Source organism: Balaenoptera physalus (genome assembly GCF_965194825.1).
Source record: "Balaenoptera physalus genome assembly, chromosome: 5".
In the NCBI taxonomy this organism is placed as follows: domain Eukaryota; kingdom Metazoa; phylum Chordata; class Mammalia; order Artiodactyla; family Balaenopteridae; genus Balaenoptera; species Balaenoptera physalus.
This window is the reverse complement of record NC_138884.1, coordinates 74,618,290-74,635,092: the sequence shown is the minus strand read 5'-3', so window position 1 is coordinate 74,635,092 and position 16,803 is coordinate 74,618,290. Positions and strand designations below refer to the sequence as shown.

Here is a 16,803-nt window from a genome sequence, read left to right as displayed (position 1 = left end):
CCTCCATAATAAATTTCAGAAAAGATACCCTTCCCTTTTAAAAAATTTACCTCCCATGGAGGATCATTGAATCCAAAAAAGGTTTATTGAGTGTAGGATCTTTTGGAATATGTTCAACTGTAAATAATGAAAAACCTAACAGTGGCTTAAGCAAGTAAGGATGTTGTTTATCTGCCATAATAAAATGTCTGGGGTGGACGGCCCATGGCTGATCTGGTGGCTCTGTGATGATACCGTGGACTTGGGTTCCTTCTCTTCTTCCACTCCTCCTTGTAGGTCTTGTTCTCATGCTTGTCAGGTGCCCATCACACCTCCACGTGTTGTCTCCACATTTCAGACAAGAAGAAGGGGGAGGAGGTCAAAGGGCTGAGGGGCATGGCAGGAGAATCTGGCCCCTTTAGAAAACATTCCTAAAGGCACTCCAGTGACTCTGCTTACGCTTCATTTGCCAGAAATGGGTTATGACTGTGCATAGCTGCAAGGGAGCCTGGGAAGATAAGTATTTAGCTTTTCAGCATCTGTAGGAAGGTTAGGAATAAGTAAATCATGAATGACTTTTGGGTAGTCCAAGTATAAAATGAGTTTTAATAAATCAACTATACTCCAGTAAAAACTAATTAAGAAAAAAGGGTGGGAGCCCAAGAACGAAGATGACATAATTTTGTTTAAAAAATGAATTTCAGAAAATAGATATTCCTTTAAATTTTTTTTCTTTTTTAATAACTCTCATAGAGCACTAATTTTCAAATTGTAGGGTGAGATTCATTAGAGATTCATAAACATAAATCTAGTCAGTTGCTACCATGATTAAAAGAAATGAAACAGACTAAAATAGAAAAGAATAGAGAATATCAGAATGTATCTTAACTTGATTAGGGCAAGTATTTGTGAAATACTTGTTTCATTTATTTATTTCTTTATTTTGGTTTTTCTTTTTTTTTTTAAAGGGTTTTTTGGGGGGAGGGGTTTATTTATTTATTTATTTATTTATTTATTTATGGCTGTGTTGGGTCTTCGTTTCTGTGCGAGGGCTTTCTCTAGTTGCGGCAAGTGGGGGCCACTCTTCATCGCGGTGCACGGGCCTCTCATTATCGCGGCCTCTCTTGTTGCAGAGCACAGGCTCCAGACGCGCAGGCTGAGTAATTGTGGCTCACGGGCCTAGTTGCTCCACGGCATGTGGGATCTTCCCAGACAAGGGCTCGAACCCACGTCCCCTGCATTGGCAGGCAGATTCTCAACGACTGCGCCACCAGGGAAGCCCCCTTTTTACATCTTTATTGGAGTATAATTGCTTTACAATGTTGTGTTAGTTTCTGCTGTATAACAAAGTGAATCAGCTATACGTGTACATATATCCCCATATATCCTCCCTCTTGCATCTCCCTCCCACCCTCCCTATCCCACCCCTCTAGGTGGTCACAGAGCATTGAGCTGATCTCCCTGTGCTATGCGGCTGCTTCGCACTAGCTATCTATTGTTTCATTTATATATTTATATTTATATGTAGTACATGTGTACTGGGTCAAAATGTAAAATATTTCTTACCTGTGCATTCTAGTAAAAAAACAGAGAGCCATTTTTCTGGAGAATCATTGATCCTACAAGTATTTATTTATTATTACAAGCAATGTGATGAACTTAAAATAGAGGAGATAAAACATGTGCATAAATATTTGTAATCTAGGAAGAAAGCTGTATGTGCTATAAAAGATACTGATAAAAAGTGCTGTGTGAGGTCAGTGGAGTTCGATTGATAGTAATTCTAACGGGGAGGGGATGGGGTGAGCAGAGGGCCAGAAAGGTCTTTGAAGGGCGTGTGGCTTTTGAACTGAGACTTGATGGATCAGAGGGTCCTCCTTTTTGCCTGCTCCCACAATGCACTGGGCATTGTTCACACCTGTGTCAGAGCTGATTGGGCCCATTTCAGAACCAAATATTTTAGAATTGTAAGAATTTTAAGAATACCTTTATTTCACTGCTTCACTCTGGACCTATTCATTTTGGCTTTTAAAAAAAATGACTGCATTTTCTAAATCCCAGAATATCAGGATGACTTTTGGACAAATCATCTTTACTTCCAGGTCTCAGATAGTAATTGCTGTTCTTATCTTACTGGCAAAAAATAGGATCATATATGTGCTCATTTATTTTTCCAGTGAGATAATGGTAAAGCTATTACAGAAATATAAGATTGGTGTTGCTAGTAAGATAAAACAAAGTTTGTTTTAAAATCAGAGTGCACCTAGACTTGGAGTTTTAGTGTTGGAGGATCCTTCAGAGATAGGTGGTCCAACCTCACCTAACTTATACTGAGGAAATGGAGATTCAAAGAAGTTAAAGTAATGAAGCATAAATCAGGAACCCCCCCCGGGTCATTGACTTCCCAGTCTGTTGCTATGTTTTACTATCTCCAGTTAGTAATTTTAAGAGGGAAGAGAAAGTGAGAACCTGGGAGAATGCTATTTTAAGATCTTCTATTCTGTGATTCACTTTGATATAAAGCAGAAGCTAACACACCATTGTAAAGCAATTATACTCCAATAAAGATGTTAAAAAAAAAAGACCTATTCTTGCTAGAAACAAAGTGATTTCACACTTTGCAAATTACGTGACACTAATGTAGTCAGAACTACCAAAGTTCATTGTTTTCGTCCCCACTGTTCTGTTCTCTGATCAGCATTCTCTGTTTCGCCGACTGGGTTCTGCAGTCATTAGAATTCCGAGGTTACTGCTGGGGATACAGTGACCCATTTTCAGAATCAAAAACATCAGCTAATCTGTCTCCTTGCCAGTCAGTGTTAGGTGTTGGCCGCTCCTTGTTTTCCTCTGCCTGCACTCTTGAATAATTGCTTTAACCAACAAGCTTAGTCATGTTCTCTGTCTGGTGTGGAAGGTGATAAGTTGTACCAGTTCTATCTTATCAGAGATTATAATAAATTTTCTTTCTCATGTGGGTCTATAGATCTTATCCAGCTGCCTAAAGGATGTGACTCCCGTTCCTTGACTCAGGAAGCCTGACACTGAAGTTCTGGTTTCATAATAGCATAGGGGAAAAGGAACTTTTGTAAGAAGAAAATAAATGGAACCAATTTTATCTAGAGCCTAGACGTGGCAGGATAGACCCTGTAGACAACCAGTGTGGGTATCATTGTCTTCATATCTATGGGGTAGACGTTCTTGTCTTCTTTTTACAAGGTCAGAGTAAGTAATGGAGCTGTAATTCAATCTCAGGTCCTTCTAATTCCACTCTGTGCTGCACGTTGGTGATATAGGACATAGAAAGAGATTGCTTAATAGTAGGTTTCTTAAAAGGCTGGGATATTCATAGACTCTGCTGCAGTAATTTCTGTTCTCATCACCAAGTTTGTCAAATCTCTGCCCTATCTTTTTTTAGTCTCCTTATTGTACGTAAACTTAAGCAATTAAAAAATATGTGCCATAACACATCTTTTTGGCTTTTTCCAAGTGACTGGATTTTTTATTTTTAAAATTGCTTTTTCATAAAAACAGCAATACTTTTTGAATATTGAAACAACTAAAACAAAGCCTGTCCTCTGTATCATTTGATTCTATTCAACTGACAGATTTTCATCATTAATGACAGTGGACATATGTAATACCATTATTAAAAGATCCATCGGGCTTCCCTGGTGGCGTAGTGGTTGAGAATCTGCCTGCCAATGCAGGGGAAGCGGGTTCGAGCCCTGGTCTGGGAAGATCCCACATGCCGCGGAGCAACTCGGCCCGTGAGCCACAGTTGCTGAGCCTGCACGTCTGGAGCCTGTGCTCCGCAACAAGAGAGGCCGCGATAGTGAGAGGCCCGCGCACCGCAATGAAGAGTGGCCCTCACTTGCCGCAACTAGAGAAAGCCCTCGCACAGAAACGAAGACCCAACACAGCCATACATACATACATACATAAAAAAAAAAAAAGAATGTAAGCAGACAAGAATAGCATTAAAAAAAAATTTAAAAAAAATTGTACAATATCTCAAATGTTTATATAAAAAAAAAAAAAAAAGATCCATCAACCATAGGCTCAGCATCAACTGGACCAGAAGGGACAGTAGAGATCATCTGGCCCACCCGCCTTATTTTGTACAGTCTAAATTATCCCTTTTCCTGTCCTGCATGCTCCTGAGTTCTTTTGTTCATTTGTTTGTTTCTTCATTCATATATTCATTCATTCGGAACATTACTGCATGCTAAGTATTGGGTTGGGTCCTGAAGACACAGGGATGAAAACAGTACATGCTTTGACTTTAGGGTGCCTACAAATCTACGGGAAGAAAGAGACTCGCATATGGCTAACTGTGGTACAGTTTATAAGAGGAGTAATGGAGCCATAAACTATGGAAGCTCTGAGGACCCATTGGTTATTTCTACCTTAACATTTTCATCCTTTTGTAGTGGGTGATTAGGAAGCTTATTTTTGTTCATGGATGCTTGGAATGTTTAAGGTAGGAAAGGATCAGAGACAGAAGGTTGTTACTAATATCAACAGGAAAAGAATACAAGAATGCAATTTCTTTCAATGTAGTAACTTCTCAATCAAGTTTTTTATATAGTAACAATGTATGTTACTGTATGTACATAATCAGAGAATACACTCAGTCTATATATATATTTTTCAAATTGAAGTATAGTTGATTTACAATGTTGTGTTAGTTTCTGGTATACAGCAATGTGATTCAGTTATATATATATATATTCTTCTTCATATTCTTTTCCATTGTGGTTTATTACAGGATACTGAATACAGTTCCCTGTGCTCACTGAGTCTGTATTTATTATATAGTGAATTATGTTTTACTCAAATCAACAAAATGCTCTTTATATGAGCCACCCATTGAGAAATTAAAATAGATGTTAAAAACATAGAACAGTACAGCCAGTATTTATTACGTTCCTGTCCTTTGGCCAGAGTTGTGGTAAGTTCTGTGGAGGATTCTTCATTGCCCCTGTCATAGTAGCTAACATTTATTGAGTGCTTTCTCTGTGCCAGACACTGTGCTAAGCACTTTACACGCATCACCTCATCTAATTCTCACAAAAACCATACATGGTGGTTACTGCAATATCCCTATTATACAGATAAGGAAACTGAGGCCCAGGGAGATTATGAAATTTACCCATGATCACTGAGCTCCTAGTGGCAGAGTTAGGACTACCTTTCTCAGAGCCCATGCTCTTAACAGCTACTCTGGATGAAAGAAGTAAAAGATAGGGACCTGTAGATTAGGAAAGTTTATGCTTTTTATGGCAAGGTAAAATTTTAAGCGATAATGTGAAACCATGTATAAACAAGTTCCATTCTTAGTCTTTTCCCTTCCACTTACACATACTCCCTCTAGCCAATCTCATCCAACCTGCTGATTCTAATTCCCATCTCTCAACTGATGAGTGCTGAAGCTATATCAGCAAGCCCCGCCTCTCTTACGACTCCAGACCTGCTTTTCCAACTTCTGCTGGACATGTGCATATTGTTGTCCCATAGACATCTCATACTCATTGTGTCTAAAAATAAACTTATGAGCTGCTCATTCGTATCTGCTCATTCTATTCCAGAATTTGTTAATGGCATTGCTGTCTATGCCCTTCTCCAAAGCACAAGCAACCAGATGATGCCCTTTTTTTCCCCATCATCCTATAGCTGACTTCACTTTATTTTATTTAAATTTTTTTTGAATTTTATTTTATTTATTTTTTATACAGCAGGTTCTTATTAGTCATCAATTTTATACACATCAGTGTATATATGTCAATCCCAATCGCCCAATTCATCACACCACCACCCCCACCCCCCCACCACTTTCCCCCCTTGGTGTCCATATGTTTGTTTTCTACATCTGTGTCTCAATTTCTGCCCTGCAAACCGGTTCATCTGTACCATTTTTCTAGGTTCACATATATGCGTTAATACACCATATTTGTTTTTCTCTTTCTGACTTACTTCACTCTGTATGACAGTCTCTAGATCCATCCACGTCTCTACAAATGACCCAATTTTGTTCCTTTTTACAGCTGAGTAATATTCCATTGTATATGTGTACCATGTCTTCTTTATCCATTCGTCTGTCAGTGGGCATTTAGGTTGCTTCCCTGACCTGGCTATTGTAAATAGTGCTGCAATGAACATTGGGGTGCATGTGTCTTTTTGAATTACGGTTTTCTCAGGGTATATGCCCAGTAGTGGGATTGCTGGGTCATATGGTAATTCTATTTTTAGTTTTTCAAGGAACCTCCATACTGTTCTCCATAGTGGCTGTATCAATTTACATTCCCACCAACAGCGCAAGAGGGTTCCCTTTTCTCCACATCCTCTCCAGCATTTGTTGTTTGTAGATTTTCTGATGATCCCCATTCTAACTGGTGTGAGGTGATCCCTCATTGTAGTTTTGATTTGCATTTCTCTAATAATTAGTGATGTTGAGCAGCTTTTCATGTGCTTCTTGGCCATCTGTATGTCTTCTATGGAGAAATGTCTATTTAGGTCTTCTGCCCATTTTTGGATTGGGTTGTTTGTTTTTTTAATATTGAGCTGTATGAGCTGTTTATATATTTTGGAGATTAATCCTTTGTCCGTTGATTCTTCTGCTGCAAATATTTTCTCCCATTCTAAGAGTTGTCTTTTTGTCTCGTTTATAGTTTCCTTTCTTTGCAAAAGCTTTTAAGTTTCACTAGGTCCCATTTGTTTATTTTTATTTTTATTTCCATTACTCTAGGAGATGGATCAAAAAAGATCTTGGCTGTGATTTATGTCAAGGAGTGTTCTTCCTATGTTTTTCTCTAAGAGTTTTATAGTGTCCAGTCTTACATTTAGGTCTCTAATCCATTTTGAGTTTATTTTTGTGTATGGTGTTAGGGAGTGATCTAATTTCATTCTTTTAAATGTAGCTGTCCAGATTTCCCAGCACCACTTATTGAAGAGACTGTCTTTTCTCCACTGTATATCCTTGCCTCCTTTGTCATAAATTAGTTGACCATAGGTGTGTGGGTTTATCTCTGGGCTTTCTATACTGTTCCATTGATCTATATTTCTGTTTTTGTGCCAGTACCATATTGTCTTGATTACTGTAGCTTTGTAGTATAGTGTGAAGTCAGGGAGTCTGATTCCTCCAGCTCCATTTTTTTCCCTCAATACCACTTTGGCTATTCGGGGTCTTTTGTGTCTTCGTACAAATTTTAAGATTTTTTGTTCTAGTTCTGTAAAAAATGCCACTGGTAATTTGATAGGGATTGCATTGAATCTGTAGATTGCTTTGGGTAGTATAGTCATTTTCACAATATTGATTCTTCCAATCCGAGAACATGGTATATCTCTCCCATCTGTTTGTGTCATCTTTGATTTCTTTCATCAGTGTCTTATAGTATACTGAGTACAGGTTTTTACCTCCTTAGGTAGGTTTATTCCTAGGTATTTTATTCTTTATCTTGCAATGGTGAATGGGATTGTTTCCTTACTTTCTCTTTCTGATCTTTTGTTGTTAGTGTATACGAATGCAACAGATTTCTGTGCATTAATTTTGTATCCTGCAACTTTACCAAATTCATTGATTAGCTCTAGTAGTTTTCTGGTAGCATCTTTAGGATTTTCTATGTATAGTATCATGTCATCTGCAAACAGTGACAATTTTACTTCTTCTTTTCCAATTTGTATTCCTTTTATTTATTTTTCTTCTCTGATTGCCATGGCTAGAACTTCCAAAACTATGTTGAATAATAGTGGTGAGAGTGGGCATCCTTGTCTTGTTCCTGATCTTAGAGGAAATGCTTTCAGTTTTTCACCATTGAGAATGATTCTTGCTGTGGGTTTGTCATATATGGCCTTTATTATGTTGAGGTAGGTTCCCTCTGTGCCCACTTTCTGGAGAGCTTTTATCATAAATGGGTGTTGAATTTTGTCAGAAGCTATTTCTGCATCTATTGAGATGATCATATGGTTTTTCTTCTTCAGTTCGTTAATATGATGTATCACATTGATTGATTTGCATATACTGAAGAATCCTTGCATCCCTGGAATAAATCCCACTTGATCATGGTGTATGATCCTTTTAATGTGTTGTTGGATTCTGTTTGCTAGTATTTTGTTGAGGATTTTTGCATCTATATTCATCAGTGATACTGGTCTGTAATTTTCTTTTTTTGTAGTATCTTTGTCTGGTTTGGGAATCAGGGTGATGGTGGCCTCATAGAATGAGTTTGGGAGTGTTTCTTCCTCTGCAATTTTTTGGAAGAGTTTGAGAAGGATGGGTGTTAGCTCTTCTCTAAATGTTTGATAGAATTCACCTGTGAGGTCATCCGGTCCTGGACTGTTGTTTTTTGGAAGCTTTTTAATCACTGTTTCAATTTCAATACTTGTGATTGGTCTGTTCATAATTTCTATTTCTTCCTGGTTCAGTCTTGGAAGGTTATACCTTTCTAAGGATTTGTCCATTTCTTCCAGGTTGTCCATTTTATTGGCATAGAGTTGCTTGTAGTAATCTCTTAGGATGCTTTTGTAGTTCTGCGGTGTCCGTTGTAACTTCTCCTTTTTCATTTCTAATTTTATTGATTTGAGTCCTCTCCCTCTTTTTCTTGATGAGTCTGGCTAAAGGTTTATCAATTTTGTTTACCTTTTCAAAGAACCAGCTTTTAGTTTTCTTGATTTTTGCTATTGTTTTCTTTGTTTCTATTTCATTTATTTCTGCTGTGATCTTTATGATTTCTTTCCTTCTACTAACTTTGGGTTTTGTTTGTTCTTCTTTCTCTAGTTCCCTTAGGTGTAAGCTTACATTGTTTATTTGAGATTTTTCTTGTTTCTTGAGGTAGGCTTGTATTGCTATAAACTTTCCTCTTAGAACTGCTTTTGTGGTATCCCATAAATTTTGGATTGTCGTGTTTTCGTTGTAATTTTTCTCTAGGAATTTTTTGATTTCCTCTTTTATTTCTTCAGTGATCTCTTGGTTATTTAGTAATGTATTGTTTAGCCTCCATGTGTTTGTGTTTTTTACTTTTTTTCCCCCTGTAATTGATTTCTAATCTCATGGCATTGTGGTTGGAAAAGATGCTTGATATGATTTCAGTTTTCTTAAATTTACTGAGGCTTGATTTGTGACCCAGGATGTGATATATCCTGGAGAATGTTATGTGTGCACTTGAGAAGAAAGTGTAATGTTCTGTTTTTGGATGGCATGTCCTATAAATATCAATTAAATCTATCTGGTCTATTGTGTCATTTAAAGCTTGTGTTTCCTTATTAATTTTCTGCCTGGATGATCTGTCCATTGATGTAAGTGAGTTTTTAAAGTCCCCCACTATTACTGTGTTACTGTCGATTTCCTCTTTTATAGCTGTTAGCAGTTGCCTTATGCATTGAAGTGCTCCTATGTTGGGTGCATATATATTTATAATTGTTATATCTTCTTCTTGGATTGATCCCTTGATCATTATGTAGTGTCCTTCCTTGTCTCTTGTAACATTCTTTATTTTAAAGTCTGTTTTATCTTATATGAGTATTGCTACTCTAGCTTTCTTTTGATTTCCATTTACATGGGATATCTTTTTCCATCCCCTCACTTTCAGTCTGTGGGTGTTCCTAGGTCTGAAGTGGGTGTCTTGTAGACAGCATATATATGGACCTTGTTTTTTATCCATTCAGCGAGCCTGTGTCTTTTGGTTGGAGCATTAATCCATTCATGTTTAGGGTAATCATTGATATGTACATTCCTATTACCATTTTCTGAATTGTTATGGGTTTGTTTCTGTAGGTCCTTTTCTTCTCTTGTGTTTCCCACTTAGAGAAGTTCCTTTAGCATTTGTTGTAGAGCTTGTTTGGTGGTGTTGCATTCTCTTAGCTTTTGCTTGTCTGTAAAGCTTTTGATTTCTCTGTCGAATCTGAATGAGATACTTGCCGGGTAGAGTAATCTTGGTTGTAGGTTCTTCCCTTTCATCACTTTAAATATATTGTGCCACTCCCTTCTGGCTTGTAGAGTTTCTGCTGAGAAATCAGCTGTTAATCTTGTGGGAGTTCCCTTGTATGTTATTTGTCATTTTTCCCTTGTTGCTTTCAGTAATTTTTCTTTGTGTTTTATTTTTGTCAGTTTGATTACCGTGTGTCTCCGTGTGTTCCTCCTTGGGTTTATCCTGACTGGGACTCTATGCACTTCCTGGACTTGGGTGGCTATTTCCTTTCCCATGTTAGGGAAGTTTTCGACTATAATCTCTTCAAATATTTTCTTGGGTCCTTTCTCTTCTCCTTCTGGGACCCCTATAATGAGAATGCTGTTGTGTTTAATGTTGTCCCAGTGGTCTCTTAGGCTGTCTTTATTTCTTTTCATTCTTTTTTCTTTATTCTATTCTGTGGCAGTGAATTCCACCATTCTGTCTTCCAGGTCAGTTATCTGTTCTTCTGCCTCAGTTATTCTGCTATTGATTCCTTCTAGTGTATTTTTCATTTCAGTTATTGTATTGTTCATCTCTGTTTGTTTGTTCTTTAATTCTTCTAGGTGTTTGCTCTTTACTTCTTCTAGGTCTTTGTTAAACGTTTCTTGCATCTTCTCAATCTTTGCCTCCATTCTTTTTCCAAGGTCTTTGATCATCTTCACTATCTTTATTCTGAATTCTTTTTCTGGAAGTTTGCCTATCTCCACTTCATTTAGTTGTGCTTCTGGGGTTTTATCTTGTTCCTTCATCTGGTACAAAGTCCTCTGCCTTTTAATTTTTTTTATCTTTCTGTGAATGTGGTTTTCCTTCCACAGCCTGCAGAATTGTAGTTCTTCTTGCTTCTGCTCTTTCACTTTAATCTGCCATTTTCTTTGTGCCCATTTATTTAATACATTGATTTCAGGATTTTGTGGTGAATTAATTAAATAGGCTTAATTTATTAAATAGGTTTCATGAAGATGAAACTGTTCAAAATGATCACACTGCTTGAATGTGAAGAGAAAGTCCATGCAAAATCAATTTTCACTGGTTATATATTTAATTCCAACATAGATGTCAGAATTCTGTCTAGATTTCAAAGTAGTTGAGGTTTAGAACTTACTATGAGCTAATTCTTTTTGCCCCTGTAGCACTTTGTATGTATCTCTGTTATCTAACTAGTCACATTTTCATAATTATTTGTTTACCATTCTGTTGAATAGCAGAGACTGTGGTCCTATATGTCTTTGAAAGACCCAACCACCACCGGCAAGCACAGTGCCAGACACAGAGCAAACATTTAAATAATGTTTGCTGTTTGAAGGACTTATTCACAATAATTTTAAAAATGAAAATTAACCATAAATGGACTAGGAAAGCATAATTTAATTTTCTAAGAAGTTATCAAATTGTTCTCTATTAATAAGCAGTCAGTCAAATAACTTTAGAAAAATTTTAGCCTTTTTAACATCAATTCACACAGTACAAAGGGTTAAATCTCAGAATATACAATGTCTCTGCTTAAAAATCTTGAGTAGCTGCTCATTACCTATTAATCAAGTGTCCTTTCAACTCTGGTTATAAAGCTCCAGTCTCTGATTTCCTGCCTGAAGGATCCTAAAATCTGATATGAAAATAAGGTAGATAGTATGCCACAGTAACTAGAATAGTTATAAATATTCATTTGTGAATCATGATTCAGTAGCATTAATTCCAGCAATTAGCAATTTGGGTCTCGTTTCATATTTCTTTTGTGAAAGACAATTATCTTTCTGATTTGAGTTGTCCTGCCGTTTTTCAAAAAATTAATTAATTTTTCACTGCGTTGTGTCTTCGTTGCTGTACGTGGGCTTCCTCTAGTTATGGCGAGCGAGGGCTACTGTTTGTTGTGATGCGTGGGCTTCTCATTGCGGTGGCTTCTCTTGTCACGGAGCACGGGCTCTAGGTGCGCGGGGTTCAGTAGTTGTGGCACGTGGGCTCAGTAGTTGTGGCTCACGGGCTCTAGAGCGCAGGCTCACTAATTGTGGTGCATGAGCTTAGTTGTTCCGCGGCATGTGGAATCTTCCCTGACCAGGGCTCGAACCCATGTCCCCTGCATTGGCAGGAGGATTCTTAACCACTGCACCACCAGGGAAGCCCATTATCAGTAAATAATCATTTCATTAAAGAATTATTATATCCTTTAGTTTTAAAAAAACAGTTATAAACAATAATAAATTCCAAGTATAAATATATTATTTATATTCATTAAAGTGTTTCCTGTATAAAATAAACTTTACACTTACCAAACAAAAATATTGCATCTTTCAAGTCTCACTGCTTTTTATTTATTTATTTATTTATTTATTATTTATGGCTGTGTTGGGTCTTCGTTTCTGTGCGAGGGCTTTCTCTAGTTGCGGCAAGTGGGGGCCACTCTTCATCGCTGTGCGCGGGCCTCTCACTATCTTGGCCTGTCTTGTTGCGGAGCACAGGCTTCAAACGCGCAGGCTCAGTAATTGTGGCTCATGGGCCTAAGTTGCTCCGCGGCATGTGGGATCTTCCCAGACCAGGGCTCGAACCCGTGTCCCTTGCATTGGCAGGAAGATTCTCAACCACTGCGCCACCAGGGAAGCCCAAGTCTCACTGTTTTAAAATGAAATTTAAAACGTCAGATGGTCAGCTAAATGACAGAAATGAAGTAACTAAAATTCTGTTTCTTCATATTACAGTCACTGGACTATCATTGTTTATTTGGATCTGTTGTTTCAGTGCAGGAATATGTGCCATGTCAGGGGTTACATGAACTGTGAAGCCAGATTGAACAATTCTGAATCATTACAAATTCATTTACTCTGAAAATGAATCTTTGTAGCTGAATCTGCTTCCACGGGTGTATAAATGGGCATTTCCCTAACTTCTATATCGAATAAATGTTTGAGTTACAAAATTAGAAAAATGTGCTGATTTGAAGATTACATGTATCTTATTAAAATTTGACAGTGACTGCAGTAGTGGTTTAGAATTTAGACTAACAAAAGACTTTTTGGGGGAGGAATGTTTTATCACTGTTTTGATTTGCCAGTGCCTGATGATAATAAAACACGCATTGAGTTTTCATCAGTTTATCCATGTTTTTAAATTCTATATACTAAAGCAGACCACTCCCACTGCCCTGTGCTTTGGACATCATTGATCAGAGTCTTGAGTTGTTTTGATTTCTCTTTCATGTCTCTATTTATTGCAACCTATGCTGATGAACATGCATTATACATTCTCCTCAGATGGAGCCTGACCTCTGTCCCGGATTCAGTTGTCCTGGATTTAGTTGCCTGCAGTATCTCCTACATCTTCCCTCCTGACCTTCATTCCTCATCCTCAGTAACATAAGCAGTTTCATCAAACACTGGCTGTCAGGGAAGAGGCGGGAGGTCGTCCCTTTTTATTAAGCTTTAGTTTTATTATATTTTAAAATCTCAAGAGTAGAAAATGTTATTGGTGAATCATCTTGATTTGCATTTTCCAGCCCTGCTTATGCTGGTCTGACCTCATATGTGCAGATGAGTATCAGTGATGTATTGCCTGAGGACAAAATGTATTTTCAAATAAATTGATTTACTAAAGGGCAGCTGGGGTGACTTCTTGCTATTCTGCATCTTGATATCTTTTTTGGTCAATTAATATGAAGGAACATAATGTTTCCTCAAACTGTTATAAGCATAGATGTGTCACCAGCAAATGCCACATCTATTAAATTTTAGGAAATGTGGAATGGTATCAAAGTGTTTGATAGCTGTCAAAGTAAGACAGTGTTTTATATGAGATTTTCTATGGCAGTAGAGTAGAAGTCATAGATTTACATTTAATATGATCAGCTGGTGAATGCTGTTAATAGCTAACATTTGTTGAATGCTTACTGTGTTCTAAGTACACTGTTCTGGGTACACATGGGTTTGCTGAGGTAGGTACTCTTATTATTCCCATTTTATAGATGAGGAAACTGAGGCATAAGGAGATCAAGCAGTTTTATCCATATCACACAGCTAGTAGGTGCCAGAGCTGGGATTCTAGTCTGGGCCATCTGGCTCCAGACACTGCACTATTAAGCATTATACTCTCGATGGTACTTAAAAGGACCATTGAGTATCACCTAGTTCTAGAAATGCCAGAACCAAGCAGGCAGTCAGTAAGTGGTTACTGAAATAAAGTTAATTATACATAAATCCAGAATCTGAACACATCCCGACTAACCACAGTTTGTTCATACCTATGACTAATAGGGCTTCCTTACTTAAAAAAGATTTTTAACGATGGAAATTTCCAAGCATAGGCACAAGTAGAGAGGATAGTATAATGAACCCTTGCAAACCCATTACCCAGATTTGACAGTTATCAAGTGACCACTCTTGTTCCCTCTATATCCCACCCACCCCCCCCACTGCCACCCTCGCTGGAATATTTTAAAGCAAATTTCAGACATCGTATTAGCTGCAAGTTTTTCAGTATGTATCTTATCCAAAAAGGACTCTTTTATTTTATTTATTTATTTATTTTTCAAAAAGGACTCTTTTAAGAGTGTAATCTCAATCACATTATTACTTAAAAACTAAAATTAATTAATTAATATGTAATATTTAGCAGTGTTCAAATTTTCCTGTTTGAGTCAGGATCCAAATAAGATTCTAATGTTGCTTTTGGTTGATATATTTCTTGAGTCTCTTTCAACCCATCAACATTCCCTCTCTTCCTTTTTTTTCCCCCCTCTTACAGCTTGTCGAAGAAACATGGTCATTTGTTCTTTAGAATTTTCTGTGCTGTCTTTCTCTACCTTTGGGTGAGAAAGAGTTGCTTTTTATTTCCCTGAAGTGTAGGAGAGTTTAGTAGAACAGTGAGGACCGTGATATCCCCAAGTGGAACCGCTGGCCACTGGGAAGCTGAGAGGGACAACAGCTAGTTTGATGATCCCAGTGTGCTATTGGGGACCTCTTTCTGAGCAGTGATCCTTTTATCTTTTATGTTCATACTGATAATAAAGAGGCACAGAAAGGTACAGGAGGGCCTTCTGAATCCTCAAATAATTATCAAATGAGTATGATAATGATGGATTATGGATTGGATAATGAGTATGGATTAACTGATATGTTCTAATTCTTTGAAAACTAATAAGTTCACAGATTTCAATAACATTAATTTCTGTTAACTAGGATGCAGTTTAATTAGAATATGCAATGCTGTGTTTATTCTTAAAGTCTAGATTCAAGAAATGGAAACTTTGGTGTTAAGGAATACGTTGCATGATACTTTGAGACCATGTAAATATCTTATTGCCCAGTGATTTTTATATCCATTGATGATCTGTGCCTAAATCAGTGATTACATGGGGGTTGCAAAGTGGTGATTTTTCTAATTTTATTGTTTCTTCTATATTTGTTAGTTGGCATTCTTCTGTAAAGAAAAACTTTCCTTATTTTTCTCTTTGATATGCTCTGATTCCATGCCCTCTTTTTATTTCCTCATTTTATACTCATGGGATTAAAAGTTTTAATTTTTATAATCTTTTACTGTCATCCTTTTTGATGTTCATATTGCCTAGATTTGGCCAGTGGGATCCGCTTCACACCAGCTCCTGTCAGCTTTTAACATGATCCATTAGTCTTCCAGCACTTCCTAGCCCAACAAGACATCTCAGGGTCGCCTCATACTTTGCTCTCCCCAGATTAGAACTCAGCCATTTCTTCAAGGATTCCCACTTCTGTAGTGAGGAATGGTATTTAAAAACCAAAATCTGGGCACTCGGTGTTCTCATTGCTTCTTTCTGTGTCCTTTTTTGACGTGGCCCTAAATCTTCTGCTGAGGGTGGAGGGAAGATACCAGGCCCTTATAGATACCAGGGAAGATACCAGGTGCTGAGACAGCCCCTTCATCACAGATCCCTTAGCGTTGTCAATAGAGTATGATTTCCACTGACATTTGTTTATTCTCTAAGGATGAAAATTTGCAGGCTCTTTTCTCTTGCAATTAAAATTTTACCTGCTCTGTTTTTACTGAAGAATCAGAGTTGTAGACTCTTCAGTTTACAACTTTTTACTTAGAAACTGTCTTAACCAGTGGGTCTCAGCCCATTTAGAAAATCTGATGAAAGTGGATGCTAATCCAGAAAAAATGGTCATACACAAACATTTTACATATAATTTTATTGGGTTCTTAGACTTCTAAAGCCCAGTTATCTCTATGAAACCCCCCTTATATAAGATCCTAGGTTGTGTTCCAACCCTGCCTTATTATGTCCGTATAAGGCAGCTTGGGGTCTGTGAAGGTTTAGGTGACTTCCTTAAGGTTATACACTAACAGAAATTAACTAGAGCCTAGAGGTTTTTGCTTGTTTGTTTTTTATCCTCATGAAAAACAGCTGGTTTGCCCCCACTTATATCTCTCAAAAAGTTCTGGAATGTAGTGAGAAAAAGATCTTCAAATAAAAAGAATGGCCTTGTAGAGTGAAGCGAGGAGGAGTGGATTTTTATTTTAAGGACAAGAGTCCATGGAAGCAGGGCACCTGAGTTCTCCAGTTTCAAAAGAATAGAATTCTTTGTTGCTGATATTATGTTTTCTATAATTCCTCTTTCTTGCTTTCTTCACTCTCATATTAGTGTGAAAGGTGGCTGATATCTTTGGAGGCAGAGGCCAACACAATGTTTTAGGACACGAATGGGTGATGGAACTCTTCTCCCTATGAACGGGAGCTTTCCCTCTGGTACAGCACCTGTTACCTAAGGGTCTCCTAAGATAGGTATCTGGGTGCGTGTGGCTGGCTTTATGAAATGCTGTCATTGGTCACCGGCTGTTTTCTATTAGCATGTCTCAGTTGTCTCTGAGCCATATACAGTATTTTAGGATTAATGTAGTTTTTAAGGATTTCTGCAGA

At 37.6% G+C, this 16,803-nt stretch overlaps 1 protein-coding gene and 1 long non-coding RNA gene across 3 annotated transcripts in view; one reads left to right on the top strand and one right to left on the bottom strand.

Moving 5' to 3' along the window:
- Window positions 1-16,803, top strand: part of CRACD (capping protein inhibiting regulator of actin dynamics) — a 384,229-nt gene that overhangs the window by 61,704 nt on the left and 305,722 nt on the right. The window lies entirely within an intron of this gene.
- On the bottom strand, window positions 1,264-16,521 carry LOC309662095. Its single transcript, XR_014264510.1, has 2 exons — window positions 4,032-16,521; window positions 1,264-3,642 (listed from the first exon to the last, which is right to left on the bottom strand). It is a non-coding gene; the product is annotated as an uncharacterized lncRNA (long non-coding RNA).